This window comes from Ambystoma mexicanum, chromosome 5q, assembly GCF_040938575.1.
Source record: "Ambystoma mexicanum isolate Mex_15411 chromosome 5q, UKY_AmexF1_1, whole genome shotgun sequence".
Classification (NCBI taxonomy): domain Eukaryota; kingdom Metazoa; phylum Chordata; class Amphibia; order Caudata; family Ambystomatidae; genus Ambystoma; species Ambystoma mexicanum.
The window spans coordinates 860,264,408-860,286,538 of NC_090933.1; the positions used below are offsets into that span (position 1 = coordinate 860,264,408).

General features: G+C 41.5%; 1 pseudogene; it reads left to right on the forward strand.

The window, feature by feature from the left end:
* The first annotated feature begins 4,311 nt into the window (after positions 1-4,311).
* LOC138498650 (surfeit locus protein 4 pseudogene) lies at positions 4,312-5,087 on the forward strand (annotated as a pseudogene).
* Positions 5,088-22,131: the final 17,044 nt, after the last annotated feature.

Here is a 22,131-nt window from a genome sequence, read left to right on the forward strand (position 1 = left end):
TCACATCTGGTACCACATGAGAAATACTTACAAACCAGTTCCTCTGGGCATGCATCATCCTGCAAATTGCACAAGGCAGTTGGGGTTGGGGTTGGGAGTAGAGTCAACGATCATGCAGGAAGCTTGCTATCATGGTCTTTCAAGCAAGCTGCAGAGAGTCCAGGTAGTATGGAGGTGATCTCTGCATGCAGAGCACAGCCATGAAAGGTACACAATGGGAGATCCAACCATGCTCCTTTTGTAGCCAGCCTGCTCCTGCCATGTCACTGCTGGAGGGTGAGAAGAGATGCTAATAGCCAAGAAGTGGACACCAGCCTGATTGTGACAGAGAGGGCCCCCTGTGAAATGCGGGCTAAAGCTGACATATATTCAAAGGTAGCGGCTAATGAATGTACTTGACCTGTGTTGTATGCAATCCTGCTGCCTTGTGATAAATTGCATGCCCAAGTTCAGGACCACATATCATGCTGGCAAGTGGGTGACAATAAATGAGGACTGGGGCAAGTTCTGGAGTGGTGTGTACTTCCTGCCCGCCCTCATGCCAGTCATGTGTGTGAGACCGAGTGAATGTGTGTACCTCTTTTATGAGCGTGGCAATAGGTAGCACCTGGGTAGTTTTGGTGTGGAGTATACGGCTATAGCAGACAATATCACTGCATGCTTCAGTCTTCAACCTAATTGTGCATTGTGGGTTAGGGTAAATGTACAAAAAGACATGAAGGGGCTTCCTGTGCATTTTAAAGGTTTTGGCGATCCAAGGTAAGCTTTTAAAAGAGCAACACAGGAATGAAAAAAAGGCACCGCATTTCAAGAAGGTTGGCTGAATCAGTTTGTTTAAAATATTTGTCTGTGAGAGGTTAAAGGCCCTTTCATCGAAGAAATCACAAGAGTTGGAAAAGAAGAACCGAGAGCGCAATCTATCCCCCCAGTTGGGTTATGGTCCACCCTCTCATCAAATGTGGATGGGAATACCCTTCCATGTATTTTCTTATTTACTGTTTAGGGGCATCCTAAAGGATTTATTGCAAATTTGATTTAGTTTACATCAGATTCAACCTAGAGGTTTAAATGTAAAGATTTGAGTGTGTGTAACCTCTTTACATCTGCATTGTTTTTAGTGCATGTTTTTGTCAGAAGTAGAGGCCCCAGAAGACATTTGGTGGAACAGTTAGCGCTTGCCAGTTGGTCTATTTGTGCACCAAGAACAATAGTCTGACAAATGATTTGAGGCCAGGGAAAGTCACGAATGTTGAGTGTATGTGATGTGAAATCTGTATGTTACTTAATGTATCAGTGGGAATTGCACCGAGGGACATGGTTCTGCTATAATAATATTGTTTTGAAAATGTGTGTTCAAAATGCTGCGTACAATCCAGCTCAGTATCACAAAGAGCCAAGAGTGGCCAGATCTTAATTCTAATGGAGATGGTGAGAGACTGACATCCTACATTCAGCCTTCACACCTCTTCTCCTTACAAGTGGCTGGTGCTTTATAAAGCCTAGCAATTGTGTGTATAAGAAAAGCAGTGTTTTCTGTTCACCTCCTTATTTTTTCAAAGGGTGAGAAAGCATTGGTAGCACATGTGGCCCCTGTGTGATTGCCACCTGTGATTGTGCTCCCTCATGTGTTTTGACTCTTGGCTGTTGCACCATTATTTATTCCTTTTATTTTCCATTGTGATGCTACTACTGGGTTTGCATAACTTTTTGTCCCACCCATTGCGATCCTAAGTATGAATCTTCTCCTTTCGATTTACATGCATGATCAATTTGACATGTGACCAAAGTGTGGTGTCTTTCACCAAATTGATTTACAAAACAGGGTTGTGCTCCATAAGCAATTTTAATCCTAAGTGTATTCCAACATGATCTTGCTATCAGGTTTGTCTCTTGGATCCGGACACTGGGCTACGTACCACCATATGGCATCCTATGGCTACAATATGAACAGCTCTAAATTCCAAGTTAGGCCATTTCAGTCTGTAGCGACATATTAAACATTCGTCTTTACTTGGACAGAGATATATTTCACACATGTGCATTCCAGCTACTGACTGGTCTAGCCATATCTTCTTGAGCACAATTGGAAATATACAGATCAGTACTTAAATATTTCAGAATGAATTATGGGGTTATTGTGTACACTGGAAACCAAAAAAGGTTTGAGGCGTTTAGGAAATGGATTTTACTTATTTCGATGTGGGACTCCCAAGATAAGCAATTACCTAAGCAACAAGTCTACCTAATAGCCTTATCCAGTTGGCTACATTGTTTTTGAAAACAATCTACCTGCTTTTCTTTAATGAGCGCTTGGTCACTATCAGTATTCTTCAGGCATTGGGCATAGCAACTTGCTAGCACTATTATTAAAACAGCAGCATAAAAGCACAAGAAATGAGAAGCATGTGCAATCATTAGTTGAACAAGATAAAACAAGATAAAGATTTAGCGCCAAGATGCTTCGGCGTACGTGCACTTTATAAATAAAGATAACATAACATAACGTAATATAAAGCACTGATGTATTTTTATCATTTGGTCAAAAGCTATCTTGCCCAAACATGCCAGTTCTCATATAAGTGACAGATAACAACAAGCTTGCCGCCAGTTTAATTGTAAACAAACAAGATGACCTGTTTAACTATTCTTATTGATTACATCAATCACCACATTATCTGTTAGAATCTGATTAGCTAACAGGGAAACGGGTGTGGGACTTAAATTTTAAAACCCCACTGTTTCAGCAGCCTTGAGCAAGTTCCTGAGATTCCACCAAGGCTGTACCACTGTTGACCAAGAGAGGTCAAGAGCCTAGAGGTCCTCTGGCCAACAAGATCATGACCTGTCTGGGTCAGGAAGCAAGAATATTTGATGAGTAGGCCAAGAATGTATTGCTAATATATGGGTTGAAATAATGACATTTTGCCAGCATGAACCTATTCTCAAAACTACATTACAAAATTGTACTGCCTTGGTATTGGACAGCAAAAGCTCTCAAATGACTTCACCACAAGTTCATAGGGCCTGAAAATGTGCTTTCAATTTTTTCCAAATTCAATACTATTTACTATTTCAATATTATGGGGGCTAAAATAAGCCACATGTACACACATTTATTTGAACATGCATTATTGTTTTCCATTGGAGGACTATCAAGAGACACCATGATATGTTTTGCTCTGTTAGCCTTTCATTCTTACCTGTGCTGGTGATGCATTGATTTTAGGGAGGTACTGCGTTTTGACATTGCATCCATATGTAACCTGTGTTGCTCCTCATACTCTTTTGGCAATGATAAGTGGATCCATCAAAGTGCAGAGGAAGGGCAACAGGAATCCTTTGCAGATATTTGGCAACATGTTTTATCTGTAATCATTTTGACCCACTGCTGTAGATTGTTTTTAGTTTGTTCTTAGCTAACTGACCATTTCACCTAATGGGTTATCCAGCTGCTGGTCGGTATAACCTCACCTGTCCCCTGGCTTCTCAATCCACAACATCACAATAGCGAGTATGATTTTAAGTGTTACTGGGCCACAATGTCTACATACATATTGGCGATTGGTATTGGGTGGATTAAACATTTTAGAATGTTACCACAGTAGGATGGTGGAATCTACTCCACTAAAGTATTGCTAATATTAGGAACTATATATTGCTTGACTATTCTATTTCAATTGCTCAAATATGATCTCATAAATGCTAAACAAGAGAGTGAGAGCATTATTAATGTGTTTCTATTTGTGTGTATAAAAGACACTTTATTGCAAATACTTTCTATTTTAGCAATAGAACTGAGTTGAGGAAATATTGATAACATGTAATGTTTATCATACACACCAGGGGAATAGGTATTGATACATAGCACACTGAAGGTGGATCCATGACAATATTGCGGTCCAATAATAAGCCTGTCAGATGCTCAGCTGTAGTAGTTTCTCTTGCACAAACGCACAGACACAACTTTCTCCAGAGCCGTGCTTTGGATGCAGCAGTATTCTTTGCCTCAAAACCTACCACAGCCCACTTTTGGGTGGAGGGTAGGATCGGACATGCAGGGTAGGATGTCAATCATGACACCATTGTGACCCTGCCATTACATTTTGCCTGAGGCACTTCCTAGCCTACAGCATTTGAAGGTGCCTTGCTGTAGAGGCCACAATATGTCATGTTATGCCTCTTTACATTGAGAAGCACAGGCCAGACAGTCCCACGCTTTCATTGATTATAAGCCCCTTTCACCATTCCACTCGTGTCCGAGGCTCTTGCACAGCTCTTGCGCGGCTCCTTCCTAGGCCAAGAGCGTGAGATATGGCACCCACCAGTGACTTGATGTGTGCAACAGAGGATGTGGCCGACCAGTTTCTGCATGTTACGAAGCAGTACCTGCCTCACCTGGCCCACCTCTAGCATTAGAACTTTTTTGCAGGATTGCGTCCGCAAGTGGTTCCAATGGGGTGAGCAGCGATGCTACTACATCAACATGTTGTGGAGCTGTGGCCTCTTCCTGGCCATACTTTTTCTGCTTGTTAACACGCTCAGCCAGCTTGTTGGCTGTGTGCTAGTGTTGGCCCGGAGGTTCATTCTGTATGTTTGCTTTGGGCTGTTCCGAAGTATCTTCATGCAGCCTATCGCCTACAGTATTTTATGGGATCTTAATTTTTTTATGAGAAACCTCACCCTGGGTGGTGGATTGCTGCTGTTGTTAGCATAGTCCAGGTTGTAAGGGAAGTCCATGTTTGCTGGCTTCCCCACCATGAATGTCAACTCTCCTCTGCAGTTGCGAGGATGGGTACTGCTGGTCCTCATGTTCATGACTCTGCTGCACCTGGAAGCCAGTGCATTCACCATCTTCCAGGACATCTTTGGGACGGCTTTGAGACCAGTCCAGCAGCTCTGATGCCGGTGCTGTGGCTGATTGTGATTAATCTACTGCAGAACACCCTGTGGAACATTCCCACCGACTGGCCCATGCACAACTTCCTAAAGAATTACTTTTTCAGACCATGTCAGTCATTGGCGGGCTTCTGTTGGTGACGGCTCTGGGGCGAGAAGGCATGTCCAAATACAAACATAAGAAGTGGTAGACAGGAACAGAAAGCCAAGGAGAAACTGGTGCCTGGGTGCACGTGCCGTACAATATTTATTTTTATTTTAGTCCTGTTCCTGTATTTCTCATTTGTATATGCTTATAAACTCATTATACTTGCATACAATATATTGCAATGTTTTCACGGCACACTGAGGGACAGAGTCCTACTCCTTTTTACTCTTCTTTCCTTAAAGGTTCCTTTAACATTCTCCTTTTTCACTGTCTACTCTTTACTCTTCTACTCTTGTTAGTCAGGCTGGGCAGTTGTAATTATGATTCTGGATTTTTTGAAAGCAGTAAATAAAAGAACAAAAATATATTGGACTCCAGACGGCAAATGTCCACTTGAGCACATCTCAAGCCCATCACACGATAACACACAAACACACACTAATTGTAAGACTTTATTACTCAACATTGCCTCCATGAAAAACGTTGTATCTCAAACAGTGCAACAGGCTCTCTTAATTCTGCACACCCTCTGACCCACCCATTGGAATCCCATACATCCAAAAGGTACGGGCATTGCTCTTGCCAGCAGCCTTTACATCTTTCTCCAAACCTCTACCTGTTAGCCTAACCCTGCATCTACTTTACCCCTTCCTTGCCCTCTTTCATACTTTTCTTTTCCTCCACAGACCACAGTATGGATACCCCTGGCATGGGAACAATGAGTCCACACATGGACAAACACGAATATGTGAAAACACTACTGTGGTCATTTTGCACAGTACAAAAAGCTTTCTTACATAAAATAATGTGGGTGTTTGTCAGGGTTTTGCAAACCGAATGCATGCTGGCATCATGATGGCATATATTGTGGGTACAGGTATTATTCTGAAAGTATTTTACAGTGACAATAGAGACATAAGTAAAAGATTGTATATACTGTGGGGATCATCATGAAAGTATTTTACAGTGTATCACTGGCACATATTTGGGTGCAGGAAGCATAACAAAATGTTTCACATGGTCATGCTAAAGACAAAAGTTAGGTGTTACCACCCAGCAATGCCAGATGCTCACATATGGCTCGACGCCGATCTCATGATTTATTTTCATTCAGGTGTTCCAATGTCTTTCACGTTATTGAATATATTCATTCTGTGATCCCTCTATGAATAATATGTGTAATAATTCGCACTATTTCGGACATAGTTCAGGCGGGCAGCTTGGGCAGAAATGGAAACGCTCTAGAAGCCAGCTCACACCATCAATGTGGAAACTTAGGATCGGAGTTCCGAAGCTGCAAGGCTCAAACATTAAGCCCTGAGGATGGAGCGTGACTCCGAAATGCATTGGCCTTTGGTCCATATCTTGACCTAGGAACTGTTTTGCCTGATATAAACCAATTTGAATATTGGTTGACGTTGGATTAAAATATGTTTTGAACTATGTCCAAAATAGCGTGAATTATTACACATATTTTCCATAGAGGGATCACAGAATGAATATATTCAATTACATGAAAGACATTGGAATACCTGAATGGATATAAATCATGAGCTCAGCGTCGAGCCATATGTGAGCATCTGGCATTGCTGGGTGGTAACACCTAACTTTTGTGTTTGGTAATTTTGTGGATCCCAGTGTCAAAGGATCATCTTAATCCAGATAGCTCCTATTAAACCGGACAAACATTATAAGAAGAAAGGATATATTGTAAAATGTGTAGTGCCCGCTTCTTCCCCCATTTCACGTGGTCATGCTGCCATAGATTGTGGGTGTAGACTAAGCAGCATGAGCTGTGATTCACAGCGACCGCAGTGTCCCATAGTGTGGGCACAATCATGAAAGTATTTTATAATGGGAATGCTAGCAGATACTGTGGGTGCAGAATCATGAAAGTGTTTTAAATGTATCCAGTGTTGAGTTGGTGACTTGGCATGTGTTTGCTTTTTTCCATGAGTTACGCTACAGAACGGATAGTAAACCTATTGACTTTTAACCCAATTGTTCTCCCAAATTATAGCGTAAAATTCAAAATGTCATTTTACAATAAACATTTTCAGGGTAAGACCCCCAGCTAGGTCACTCCTGCTAATTAAAGTAAATATGAATGCCCCACCCTTGAAATTATTCACCCACCACCACTAACAGTGAATCATTTGAAAAGCCACTCCGGTCTCCTGCACTCACACCTCCCCCAGCTCCAAAGGCTCCCTTCACCACTATTCTGAGGGAGGCGACTATGCCTGTGCTTAACCTCGTTTACATTCATGGCTGAAATTAATGTAGAGGGCATCTGGGTGGAGCGTTGATTTGTCCATTTTACTATGTCAGGGCGGCACGCTGGGATAAAACAGGTCTTGTGGAAGGCCAATGGGTTGAGTCAAAATGTCTCTAGGAATGTTTGAGATTTGTGCTTGTTTGTCAAGGGGTTCGAGGGATTGTGCTAAGAAGCGAAATGCAATTTACTAAAGAGGTGACTTGAAAGCTTGAAGACACTACCCCCAAACTTTCTTGTCCCTACCATTCTATGTAGCCCTCAGTAGTCTCTACATCCCTTCCCACTTGCCTCGTGTGCCTCTCTCTCTCGCTCTCTCTCTATCTCTCTCTTTTTCTCTCTCCCCCTTCCTTGTCTTCCTGACTCCCTCTCCCTCTTTCCTTCTCACACCATCACTCTTGCCCCAGTGAATCACTCCATTTCTCATCTTTCTCATATCATTTGTCTCTCTACACTACCGGTTTATCTTTCTTCCTCTCACCCTCCATCCCTCTCTCATTAACAGGTATTTCTGGGGTAGAGACCATGCTTGGTGTATGATGGCAGCAAATGACAATGTGAATGTCCACATCATCAATTACATTGGCTTGCACCCATTGTCTCTCCTGATGTTTTGGGTTACATCTCACATCAGCCTTATACAGCTTAGTCAGTTGTGCGGATCATGGGAGCCAATGGCCAAAACATCTGATTAGCCATAGGTCACAGACCCCTCCTGGTAAAGATGCCATGCAATTGGGCATGAGGCTCCATATTACATGTAGTGATATACCATGTGCATGAGACATTCATTTGCATTTCTTGGGGTATTTGAAACTGCACATCACCCAAGGTAAAGATAAAGAACTATGTGGCATTTATAAATCATTTGAGGCTGAATTTGGCACATGGTGAATCAATTAAATGTGAGGCTGTGCAAGTGGTATCCATGCATACAAACATAACCTTGAATGGCATAACTTAAGCATTGAGACTGCAATTCACATGTGATGGCAGCAATTAGACATGAAAGGCTCTCTCTAGCTAGGGAGACAATGGCAGGTGTGTGGCATATTAACTAATGCTGGTTGACATTACTGGATATTTGAGAATGCACTTAGCATATGATATAAGCAAGTGAATATGTAAAACTGTAAGTTATATATGTTGACTATAGCTAAACTGTAATGCAAAAACAGACATACGATGGCTGTTTCCTCAAATAGAGGCTACATTTGGCATTCTGTATTACAGCTGCACCTGGGAACGTGGGGATTTACTTGGCACATGATTACTAGACCTGGTATAAGATGGCCGACCATGGCATATGAAGCCGTAGTGGCATATGCATTCAGTGCTCTTGTCATAACATGACCCCTGCATGACCTTTCAAAGCAGCACCCTCGTTAAAACACAGTTGGTATTTAATAAACTCGTCTGCTTTAGTACCGGCTTGGTATTTCATGAAATGTGTGCCTATGTATAATTTTAACACTTGCCAGTCACTTCAGGTGATGCCATCCGGTTAAATGTCATATGCTGTTATTTCATGTGATGTCATCAGGGTCAAATGTTGTATGATCTACTGCCTGTGATGTCATCAGGTGCATGATGTCACTTCTGCTGACCCCGGCATGTTGGCGAATTGACATCCCTGCACTCAGCCTTTCTATTTGCACCTTCACTCTCCTCTTTGAACATTCCCTCGCTCTGTCCTTGCACCCACACTCTGCCTCCGCACATCCTCACTCTCCCCCTCTTTCTATGTAAACAAGCACTTGCTACCTCAGTCTTTCTCTCTACCAGGCACTCTTGCATACACCCCCTATGGCACCGACAGGCCTCCTGATAAGTGCTGTATCAGGCCTTTTACGCAGGAAAACCTTGCACACCTTAGCTGTATGGATGAAATTGCAGGCCTTTGAAAACAAACTCTGTGTGCTGGGCCTTTCAGAAATAAGCAGCAGGATGTGTTCTGTTCAGCTTCTGCTCTGTTTATATTGCTTCATTTTGTGTTTGATGATCAAGGGGAGAAACAGAAGCGTTTTGCATGGATATGTATTTTCACATCACTTTACCCACTTACCAGCAATAAGGCAGAAAAGTTAACTATAATTAAGAAGTATCCTTTATAAGGAACAAAGTATGCGTGTTTCCCTGAATGCAGCTTGCATTGCACAAAAGTATTTTGATCAGTTCCTTTGCTGTTTGTACGTATCAATATGCAACTATGTGGTAATGTGTAGGAACATATGTTCCTCTAATGTAATACATTATTGGAAGTCAGACACCTTTGCTATTTAACTGTTTTCTTTTCAACGTTTTCTATTTATCTTCAAGTTTAGGCATGTTTTGGTTGCTTGTCAAATTCCTTTTATACTGTTGCATAGGAGTGAATCATTTTTACTCTTTAGTTCTCACCCCACCTTACGTGTAGTGTGTAAAATATTCTCATCTCAAAATCTTATTGGGGCATGCAGTGTAAACAGGAGTACAGCCTTATCCTGGAGTCAACTTGGGTAAATGGTCAGAGAAACAGGGCCCTTGCTCTGGGTTAACTGTCATTATACCAGTCGCAGGGGCCACAATCTTTTCAAATAATAAAGACTTTGATTAAAACATTTGAAATGTGGCTCTCCAGCCAATGCAGGTTCGGTCACTAATCGAACATTAATAAAAAATGAAATGGTTACATTTTCAATTGAAATTGAAACACAGCAAAACATGACCCTCTAGTGCTTGAGATAGGTATTTAACTTTTTTATGTACTGCTACAAGCAGGTTTTCTCAAACTTCTAAGCACTTTATTTTGTGAACCGATAGTATACCCAAGAATGAAGCAAAAACTCGGTCCAGCCAACATTTGACCATGAGATTACAAGTTGGTGTTAAGTGGAAAAGGTAGAGGTAATGGAATTACTGCCACTTTTACCACTATGCCGAGTTAAAGGTCACAGAAAATAGGCACTTATACCCTGGGTGGAATTACTGCCAGAGGAATTATCCCTATAAATAAAGATGGTAATTCCACTGTGGAAATCCTGGCAAAAATGGGCTGTAATTCCACTAAAAACACAATGCAGTTACTGCCACCTAAGGCTGAACGGTTGAGTACGTGAGTGAATAATTGAAAAACTCCTGCTGTTATTGGACCTTTCCTTTGCATGAAAAGCAGCAGGTCCATTGTTTTAAAGCTAATCTGTTCCATTTGTGATATGGACGGATGTTCCAGTTGTTCTTGGGAGGATAGCTCAGGGGCAACGTGCTGGCCTTGGGAGCAAGACGGCACAGCCCTGGGTCCGCACTTAGTAACCCCTGGGTATTAAGCGCGTTATAAATAACCCATCATATCATATCATGGTGTTTGTGCTACTACACCCTGTTCTTTATTTGATAGTTGTGAGAGAAAGATGCTCTTCTGCCACAATGTGGACTGCTTCAGACGATAGTGATTTCAGGACAGTTTTATCTTTTTACATGCATTGGCTGAATGACAAATGCATGTTTACTCTCTTGTGAAGGAGGCAACTCATTTTATTCAGTTGAAATTGCATTTACTCTCAAAGCATAAACACAGGGAGTAAAATACTCCTACCTTAAAATGGTAAATGGAGCCCTGGGGACCCCCATCACTTCTACCCTTGCTTTCAACTTTGCTCAGACTTACTTTCCCTCCCAACTATCCTCTGTCATGCCATCTCACTTCCACTCTCACCCTCCCCTTTCTCATCCTCTCTTGCACTCTCTCTCTCTCTCTCGCTCTCTCTCTTTATATCTCTCTCTGTTCTCATCCTCTCGCCTACATACCCTCTTATATCCATCCAGCTTTGCACGTGTGTATTCTCCCTCGTGCTAGCTGTCGCCTACGAACAGTGGTGGACATGGAAAATATTTGGAGGGAGATCCCACGGACCGGTGTGGGGACAGAGTTTTGGAGGAAGGGGTGGACTTCTTAGGGGGTGGAGCTGCAGTTGAACTCCAATCAAAGGAAATGTTCAAAATAATAGTTTAAAATTGGCGTGATTCCTTTTATTGCTTGAAAAGTACACACACCGTAAGCGTACCTTGTTATGATTTGTGTATTTTTAAAGCCATCACATCATGCAGTGTCCATGTCAAAATCTCTTTTGACATCCCAAACTACATATCCTAGAATTCATTTGGAAAAGGCAACGATTACCAAGCCTGTGTAGCTGGGGTCTCAGTGATTATTGCGTTTCCCAAATGGATTCTGCTTTGTGTGCACAGTGCGCGTTATGCTCAATCACAGGGTCTTCACACAGAGCAGATAAGGTCACACAGGCGAGCCCCCAGGTTGGGTGAGGGCTACTTCTGCCTGGGATATAGGTAGGGGGACAAAGCCAGGAGAGCGCTCATGGCGCCAATGTGCTGTGTGCGGCTCCGCCCCCCACTCCAGACCGTAGCGCGGCAGGCACTTTGTTTTTTGTTTTGTTTTTCTTCTTTCAAACGTGCTTTAGTTTGTGATGGGTTATTTGGGCTGAATTTGGCCGGATCCCGAGATATGCGGCTGCAAATCGGATGCCGTATCTCGGATCCCTGAGAGATGGCCCATTGGCCAGCGCCGCCTACGGATGCAAACTGCAATGAAAGACAGCAGATGCCTAAATTTTTGATTTTTTGTTGGGTGTGTCCTCAAACCTACACAACTCCCTGACAGATATGGGATGTGTATTGGTGTCCTCAAACCTACACAACTCCCTGACAGATATGGGATGTGTATTGGTTTGTAAACTCCCGCATAAACTATCATGACTGAGGGGGACCTGTTCGATTACAGGCCAAATAATGCTAAAACATCTAACCCGCAATGCATTTGTACACAGAAGTCTGTTCCTAGGAAAGTATATCATGGTGTTCGAGAAAATCTAAACATATATTACAACTCGGCAATGAAGTGCAGCAGCAAAAGCGCTATAATATTTTTTTAAGACATACAAAATGGCCTCTTAAATTATTGATTACATTGCAGCTAGCTAGTTTGCATTTGGACCGACCCGTTTGTTGTCCGAGGCTTAGATGTTCATCCCACGTGGATAATAAGCATTCAGTCCTGTGCATTTAGTGTCCTGCTTAGAAAAAGAAAAACACAATCTCAAATGTCATGTTGAAGGATATGGCATATGATCAAGTTATAATGTCGATACCATTATTTTGGAAAACAACTGCTTTGCCCTTTAATGTGACTGCCGCCGTTTCATAAGTGTTTCCATCTTTGTCACATGTTCAAAAATAGGTGCTCCTTATAAAAGTGCTCGTAGCTGACAGATGGCCTTGAGAAATAAAAACAATTAATGTGTCTGTCTTATTGTCACAGAGCAACGCATCAGTAAATAAATCAGGAACTGCAATATTTAGAGCAACATAGAACAACAACATATGTTAATAAAATCATCGTTCAATATAATCATTTTAAAAGCTGCATTTTATATTTTGTTTATACAAAGGCTTCTATCAATGGTTGAACACACTTGTATCCCATCCCACCTTCAGTTCTCTTACATTTTGATAAAGGTTTGTTTTTATAGTGCAAAATGTTCCTAAAATATTTTGCAATGCAACGGTTGGAAAAATGTGTGAACTTTTGGAAACCCCATCCCGTTACTGTGTACTCCCTCAGAGCAAAAGAAATGGTAACAGTACAAAATGCAGAGTGATGAACCGGGATTCTAAACAGTCCCTCCCTTTTGATTGGCTGAAAGAGGCGTTGCCAGCAGCAACGGTGGGCAGGGCTCTCCAATCCTGCTGAAGCAGAATTTTTACCCACAATCCCTGAATGAACGTTGAGATATTCAAAGAACAGAGGATTCATTTAGTATTGTTCTCGCCTGAAAGCAATATAGACTAATGTTTCGCAAGAAGACCATCAAGAAATGGCGAGACTCAATTCAAAAGAAAAGGAAAAAGACTAACAGAAAAAACTGTTTGATCTGAACAGTCTTTAGGAAATGTCTGAAGACATTTCTTTTCAAGTGATTGCACCTCTTTTAGGAAATAGAGAGTCGGTCTGGCAGCCTCAGGCCTATCCAAATGTATGTCAAGTATTGTTATATGTTTTCAGCGCCATGATGCCTGTGGGCTACCAGCGCGATATAAGTACACCTAACATAACATAGTACTGTGACAATGAGAGTCCTATGCAAATGATGCATATTTGAGCTAAATGTATTTCCTTTCGTTGTAAGTATTTAGGATGACACGTCTCATAATGCATTGGACAGACATTAAAAGAATTGCAGTCTTTTCTGACATACTGCAGTTACTTGCTGTTCTGCGCTTTAGCTCGTGCCATTTGTTGTGCTGCGATTTGAACGCTCAGCTTGGCAAAGGGGGGCTTTGTTCTCCTTTTGGCCCACACTGCTATCATAATACTAATGGGGAGTGCCCCAGTCAGTGGTCCACTAACAGGTAGTCATGTAACCTTCTGCAGAATGCCCAGTACCGCTACTGGGCCCTTGGAAGGTGTTGATGCACACTTTTCAGATGGTTGATTTCTGGTTACCCAGCCTGAAAAGGCCAATAGGCTTATTAAAGCATTAGGCATCGATGACTGTACTTGTCTGGAGCAATTGAACTGCAGAACCGTGCATACCTTGTGTGCCACGTGTCCTGGTCATGCCCTTTTTAAAGGAACATGTTTTGAAGATGATCATGCGTTTACTCGTGCGCCACTTTTCCGGTGCTGCACAATCCCTAAAATAAACCACCTATCAATGACCACCAAGCTGAAGGAACTGTCAAGTGTTCAGTAAATCATGAAAGAAATACAGCAATGGTTCTTAACTGATACAATGTGCTACATTTGTTTTACCATCGACTACCGCACCTGGGGCAAAGAGCACCCACAGAAGAGGATCAGTAAGCAGCAGAGCAGTTCAGTGCTGTCTATGATACTAGGGCTTGTACAATACACTGTAGATGGTGGGGGTGCTGGATTGACTTGATATGTGTTCTATACAGCAAGCACAATGGCGTTTGTGTTGTTTTGTGTGGTTCTGAATACTCCAATAACATTCCATTCACATTCACTGCTCCTTTAGATGAATAATAGAGATGATGACTAGATTTGTGTGTAGGATGATGAAAGAAATGCGTCCCAACTTCGCTCACTGCCATCCTCGCTTCACCTGATTGAAGTTCCAAGCCTAAACATTTACTATGCTCATTGATCACCAGTTTGGTAATGGCAGACTATGATGTCACTCATACTTTAATGTTGTATTGCTTTGCTGGCTTTGTATGGAAACACCCTTAGTTCTGTGCCCTGCTCTTATCAAGTGTTCATCTATAGTCCAAAAGGGGTGTAAGGCTTGACAGTGCATAGGGTCCTGGTGCACTGGGGGTTGGGGCTCTAAAGGGGCTGTATTTTGTTATGCTCTTTTCAGTTTTCAATGATCCATCCATACTGTGAAGAAGGAGAAGAGGTTGTTGCATGTAAAACAGTGGCTAGAGACATGTGTGGACTTCAAAGGCATATTGTTCACTGACGAAACATCCATCACACATGAATGGCTGAAACGGGTGGCCTTTCAGAAGAGAAAACACCTATTTAGAAAACCACAGCCTAAGCTTGAAGTAGAAGTCCATGTCTTAACACCAAGGTTGGTCCAGCTATAATGGTTATCATTGAAGGGGTGGTTTTTGAAAAATTAGAATTTTCAAGGGTTTGCCCAGGTAGCAGTGTACAGGTTTCTCCTGAGGCTGGGTTCCACTGGGTTCAGCCTCATGTCTATGTAGAGGCATGAAAGGTAGCATCATTGGACTTATATGTTGGGCATGTCAAGACTATCCACATGTTTACTTTGGGCTTCTCTTAAAGCCATATTCCCATTAAAATCTAGTGCTGTGAGTGGAAGCTGCTGCTTCGAAGCCTCAGCCAATAGAATGTGCCCATGAGGCAGGGACAAGACAATCCGACCCAGCAGAAGATGATTGGATTGGGGCATAGCCCAATTGATTTGGATTTCTTTTAAAGGGGCTTTGCGCTTGTATTTTTCTTAGCAGTGATAGAAACTGGAAAGTAAAACTACTCGGGACACGCATCCGTTGCCGTTGGAAGAGGCAAGAGCATTACTATGGAGTTATGCCTTTGAATGTCTAGGAAAAGGAGTATGTGTAATTAAGGCCTTGGGGTCAATAGAATTAGTTGTGGTGTAGGTTAGAATAGTATTTAAAATGATATTTGGGCATAGAGATATTAGAGTAAGGAATTAGGTTACAAGTTTGAGGAGTTTGGAATACATAATTTGGCCATGGAGGAGGGCTAGCCCAACAAACCAAGAGGAGCACAAACAGCAATGAGAATACCACATTCCTTTTTTAGGTGATGGTACAGCGCATACATCAATGTGGTCTATGTGAATTGTGTAGACTGAGAATGTTAAAGCATCATTAGACACACACGTACAGTAGTTCTATAGGCAGATAAGTATGGTGAAACAGTCTTAAGTATGTATTTTAACAAAAGGAAGGAACACTAGCCACCATCTATATAAAACAGTTGATGTACCCTCAGATAGCGGAATCTCAAAACAGCCACTTAGCAAATATGGGCTACATTCTGTGTTCTGTCTACTCAATAACAAACAGTGTTACCAAAAATATCATTTTTAATATATTATTCTCTTTTAAGCACAAGTAATACAGACGTTTAAAAAACATATACACATCACATAGTAATATACATGTTAAAAATGATTCCACCTCACAACATCAAAAGTCGCCAAATACTTGATCACAAAACAACAATGGCAACTTAATTATTCTTATTCCCCATTGTGTTAAACAAGCCCAACTTATATAAGTTTCTGTCCTATGTGTTACAGGTAACTGGACATTCTTCAGGGGCAGAAGTAGTCCTGTGCTTCAGGTAGATCTCTCCTATTCACACACCGGATTCCTATATCTAAGGGTATAAAACAAGAACATATTACTACATGGCATTATGGGTCTAATTAATCTTCCTAGCCAATCCCTAATCACCACTAGGGTGGAAGGTATACAATAATTAATATACCTGAACCAGTAGTCAGAAGAGGTAAGTGTCTTCGACCTTGATAGCAAAACCAATTATTGCTCTTCACTTATCTAGCGGATTGGAGGATTAACTCAGAGTACCTAGAACCAATTATAAAAAGACTCACCTTAAGTCAATAACACTCTAAAGTCATGCCATTCCATCTCAAAGAGCTTAGCATGCCCATATGGATACAAGCCCCATACAAAGAAAACCGCTCACCCTAGGATGAAAGTGCTGTTCTTCTCCTTCACGCGACTCTATAACAATAGAAGCTTCAAAATGCATGCTGCGCAAACTTCAAACTGTCCCTCTATTGCCTAAAAAAGAGGTCACAGTACGTTCCAACCCTCTGTGAATTAATAGTTCTTCCCACAAAGAAAACCACAACTGAGGTCCCTTACCTCTCTCATACTGCTGATGGCATTCCACACCAAAGTCAGCCACATCTGGCGAGACATGTATGAAGCATAAGAGAAAGGAGCCTCCTCCTCCTCAAATGGGGTGATCCAAAGTAGGGATATCACGCCTCTCGCTCTGCAAGTACAAGTCACCATATGGACACAATTAATCTATGTCCAATGCACACCATCTAGGTACCCAGCTTACAAACCCCCATGCTCAATCTCTTACCTAGTATAGGGCTGGTGCTCTCCTAGAAGGAAGGTAGGGTACAACGATCCAAACCTAGAAGTGGCGGAAATACACACATTCGCCGCTGATAGCAATCACTAGATAACCCCAGAGTCGCGTCATTCCGCTGCGTGATGACGTCATCATGCTGCATGTTGCGTGATGACATCACGCGTCACAGCAACAGGCCGGGAATAGGCTTCCACTAGTATCAGATGGCAACAACACCATTACATCGTTGTTGCTAAGCAACCAACCCTGGTAGGGAAAAATAGACCCAAACACTGGGTGAAAAACAGGAGCAAACACTGCGATCTACATATGGAACGGTGCGGGAAAAATGTGCCACTTAGTAAAGTCATACGGTCCCTCCACAGTGCTGTGTATCAACAAGAGACCTCCACCCAAACCACAAAAAAGGGGGGGCTCACTGCCCCAGGTCATGTCAGAGAACTGTAAGTGGAAAGCAAACAAAACTAACAGTTTAGGCTCCTCCTTTATAGAGAACGGGTAATAATGTCCAACGAACCACTTATGCATATGCAAGTCATGTATTAAATCAGTAAAAACAACAAACAATGTCATACATCTTGTCCCATGGTTCTTTATTTCGACAAATTAATACTGGTTTCTCCATCAGTTAGTAGCAACACTAAGTGCAAAACTCTATTAGCCTCAGAGCACAGAGCCAAAGTTAGTGGCTTACTTCTCTAATATTATGCCACTCAATATTCTCATTAAGTCCTGTCACATGGCTATTAGTGTTCCAGATTAATCAATTTCCTGTTGATTTCATCTTGAGATCTCCCTTTAACCTTTTTAAGTTGCACCATTCAAAATCCATAAATGTATGTCCTTTATCTTCAAAATGTTTAGCTAGGGGTGCTTTCTCAATATGATTTTTCAAACAGCTCTTGTGCTCGATCATACGAGTTTTGCACTTTCTGTTGGTCTTGCCTATATACATCAAATCACATGGACATTTAATCATGTAAATTACATTTTCAGTTTTACAGTTTGTATGTTCTTTTAATGTCCATTCTGAAGTTAGACCAAGGTTAACAGAAGTCATTTTCTGTGTAAAAGTACACATGACACATTCTCCACAAGGATGATGACCCACAACTCGGGGCAGACCCCACAAAGTGAATAATTTTTTTTAACATGTATATTACTATGTGATGTGTTTATGTTTTTTAAACGTCTCTATTACTTGTGCTTAAAAGAGAATAATATATTAAAAATGATATTTTTGGTAACACTGTTATTGAGTACACAGAACACAGAATGTAACCCATATTTGCTAAGTGGCTGTTTTGAGATTCCGCTATCTGAGGGTACATCAACTGTTTTATATAGATAGTGGCTAGTGTTCCTTCCTTTTGGTAAAATACATATTATATATCCTCACTCAGTAGTAGGGAATATCACCTGAGTGTGGGGCTACCCCTGTAGATTATTATCCGAAACAGTCTTAAGCACATATGAACATAGTAGGCGTATGTTTAAGCCAAAGAAGCCATAGGAATACAGTCATTTTGTGGTATTTTAGGTCAATTGCACTTTTTTTTTTCTTTTTTGCTATGCTGTTTTTTAATGTTTCTCTTCTTGCCCTTCATTCCATTCTGAATTTTGTAGGTGAAGGTTTACATTGTACCACTCCTAATGGTTCATGTTTTTCGGAGAGGCTTGGTGAAAGGGGATGTCCACTTTTGTAGATGGCTTTTCACTGCATGCTTCTGATCCTATTATTTTTTCAGTTTTGTTTTAATCCTTCTGCCATGGCAAATCTTTGCATCAGCAATTAATCAAGTTCCTTTTTTTATATTTGTGAATTTAAGAAGTCTAACATATGCAACAAACCTTCTTAAGTTAGAGGAGTTTCTTCTTGTCCCCAGGCTGTAGGAATAGACAAGATGGTCAAACTCGTTTTCAGTTTTGTAGATGGATTTAAAGTGCTTAATTCTTTAGGTTTCTCCTCCTGTTATTCCTTGACTTTTGCTTTGGCAACTCTTTGCACCAGAAATTAATTCAAATTTCGAGTTATTGTTTGCATTGCCACACTTACAAAAAAACACTACACAGCAATGTGTCTTCTTAAGCTTGCTGAGTTTCCTCTTAACTCTGTGACATAAGAAAAGATAAACTGGTTCAACTTGAATGTTTGGGGTGACATTTGTGTGCTGTTTTGGATGTTTCCTCACTTGTTCTTTTTCAGGTTTAACTTTTATACTTGCATTGTCTCTGCATCGTGTTTGTTTTCCCTTTTCTTTTTTTTCAGCTTAGACTTCGGATGTGATTTTTCTTTGCAGCTTTTTTAATACTATTCCTCCTGCGTTTTTTGCCGTTTTGACTTTTGTAGGAGACTTTCTCTGTAGACATTGCATAGTTCTCCACCTATTATTTTCAGTTTTGACTTTATCTGGTGAATTTTATATTTTATCAGTGCAAGGGTTGATGCTTTTTAGATAGACTAGAGTGTAATGAGGGTTCTACTTTTTCAGATCTTCGATAATTGAAATTCCAATGCTGAGTGTTAATGTTTTTTCTCTTTCTCGTTTTTTAGTTTTTTCGTTTGAAGGTGAATGTTACTTTGTCTGTTCTTTTTCAACTTTGACTTTTGTGAGTTTTTCTTGAAGACGTTTGAAGTTACTTCTGTTCTTTGTTCCATTTGGATTTATTTGTCAATACATTTTCTCTGCAACCATGTGTTTCTCTTCCTGTTCTTCTATCAATTGTGGCTATTGAAAGTGCATTTTCTCTGCAACATTTGATTTTTTTTAGTTTTCTCTGTTCCAACAGACAAGGCGTAAAATCAACACAAAGTTCACATTTTCAAATGCTTTGCTTTGACGCATGAAAATGCGCTGACCTTTCTGAACCTCATAACTATTCACTGATGCAAGGATAATGGCATTGGCATTCCAACAGATGTTGCATCTGGCATAGACACAGCCACGGTTCATCCCACTAAGCAAATCAGGTGGAGGGTCGGAGTTCTAATCTTGACTATTTACCTGAGTCAAGTTTGCGCCCCTTCCTTAGACTCATGATATCAGTGCAGCCTTAATATACTATTCACTGCATTTAACCACATCTAGTGCTACTGGTACAATCTCGCCACTGCTAAAGCAAGACACTTGAATCATGGCCTCGCATGCACAGTTCTCTATCAAGTCAGCTATGGTCTTGGAAGTTAAAATTAAGCGATACAATGGAGGGTTCTCCTGTTTTAGAATGGCTCAAGATCTCTGTTTAGGTGGCTGTGTCCCCTCACTAAACTCAAGCCTCATGATTCGAGAGTGGGATTCAAACCCTGCCTTGAGACTCAATGTGGAACTTCTCCCCTTGTAATACCTGCAACAATCCCATAGGGCAGTTCGAACCTGCCCAGAAAATATTAACCCTCCCCATGGGCATATTTTGGTTAAGTTTGAGCACCCTTTAATAATGTCCATAATATTGTTCAAAGAACACATTGGGCCTCATTACGAGTCCGGCGGTAATGTGCCGGAAATTTCGGCAGGTTATCGCCGGACTCGTATTACCATTCCGCCTCCGTGATTGGCAGAATCAACGGGGCATTACCACCCTGGGTACTCGGTAATTCCGGAGGCGGAATTCTGTTAATCCCCATTCCCATGGAGTCCTATAGTGCTATAGGACTCCATGGGAATGGGGAAGTGGAAACACCGGCACCATGCTGTAATGGAACCGGTTTTCCATGTCCGCCTGCAGGCGGGTGGTGTTAAACCCGCCAGGTCAGGGCTCTTAATCAGCCGTTCCAGAAAGAACAGTGGTGGTGGATTTACCACCACCGTTCTTTCTGGACTTTCTAACTTGTAATGAGGCCCATTGTCTGTCTGGCATTGGTCCCAATTGTGAATATGTATGATAACATGTAAGAACTGAGAATAATACAGAACAGCTGTCTAAAACTCTCTTAAAAGAAGATTCATGGTAGGCCATGGCCTTCATTGGGACAGGACTCCTCTTGAATCACCAGACACAAATCCTAGGAAAGCTGAAATCATGTTGTGGAAAAACCTCCTTTTTTCTCCAACCCATCGCTTTCTTCCTTTCTATGGGCCTTCTGCCTGCCACATCTAATACAGTAAAAATTCCCACCAACCTCATAGAATCCATATTGGCCCTAACTCCCCATATTAAAGGAATGGTGAAAAGCTGGTTCCATCACATCCACATCCTCTGGTGCATTTTCCCTTGCAAACCCTTCTCTTGACTAGTTTAAGCTAACACACTAACTCAGAGCTTCTACTATTCAACTGGCAAAATCCCTGCAAGTCCAGAATACTGCATCAAGACTACATTTGCATTTAGGAACTAGTATTTCTGCAATGGCAATTGTCATGTTTTGGGCCTAATCAAGGACTCTGCTCCTTCTCTGCTCACCTTCTCAAATCTCCTGCAAACTAATCCTCATCCCTGGGTGTTCCTCATTTTCTGTACGAACACCTAATATGGAACTCCCTTCCAGTCAACATCCATTAATTGTATGACCATATCCTCTTGAGGAAAGCTTTCAAATCCTGGATTTTCCCAGCCAATCCAATGATAGGGTCAGCTGCCAACAATTCACCATTCCTTCATGTCCAATGCATGATCCGCCTAGCCAGCCTCTGAATCTCTTCTGTCTAATTACACTTGACACACAATTTCTAAGCATATTTAAATCATCTGGGTGGAGGTATTCTCTCTTATGACTGGAGCAATCTTCCCAGGCGTACCTTTTCTATGACTTGTAGATGTTATTTGGCTCTATGACCATAGGATAGTCTGATACCTGTGAACTTTAGATCAGCTGACTTGGTTGGTGTCCCATTCATGGTTACTATAAGTGGTAGAGTAGTACATAGAGAGGATAGCCATGCGGGAGCACTATATTAAGATGTTCACTTAGTACACTAGGAAACTGCCCAAATATCTAGATCTAAAAATTCATGACATCTTGAACATGCATGGGTTCCATGTAATAATGTATCCACACAAATGTCTCCTGACAAAATAGTTGTTGATTATTGCTCAGAAATTATTACATTGAGCATGCAGATGACACCCCCCAACCCCAGATACATACATTTTTTTTCTACAAGGGGACCAGGGGACATCCCTGCAACTCGTCCCCATGCATAATGTCACCATATG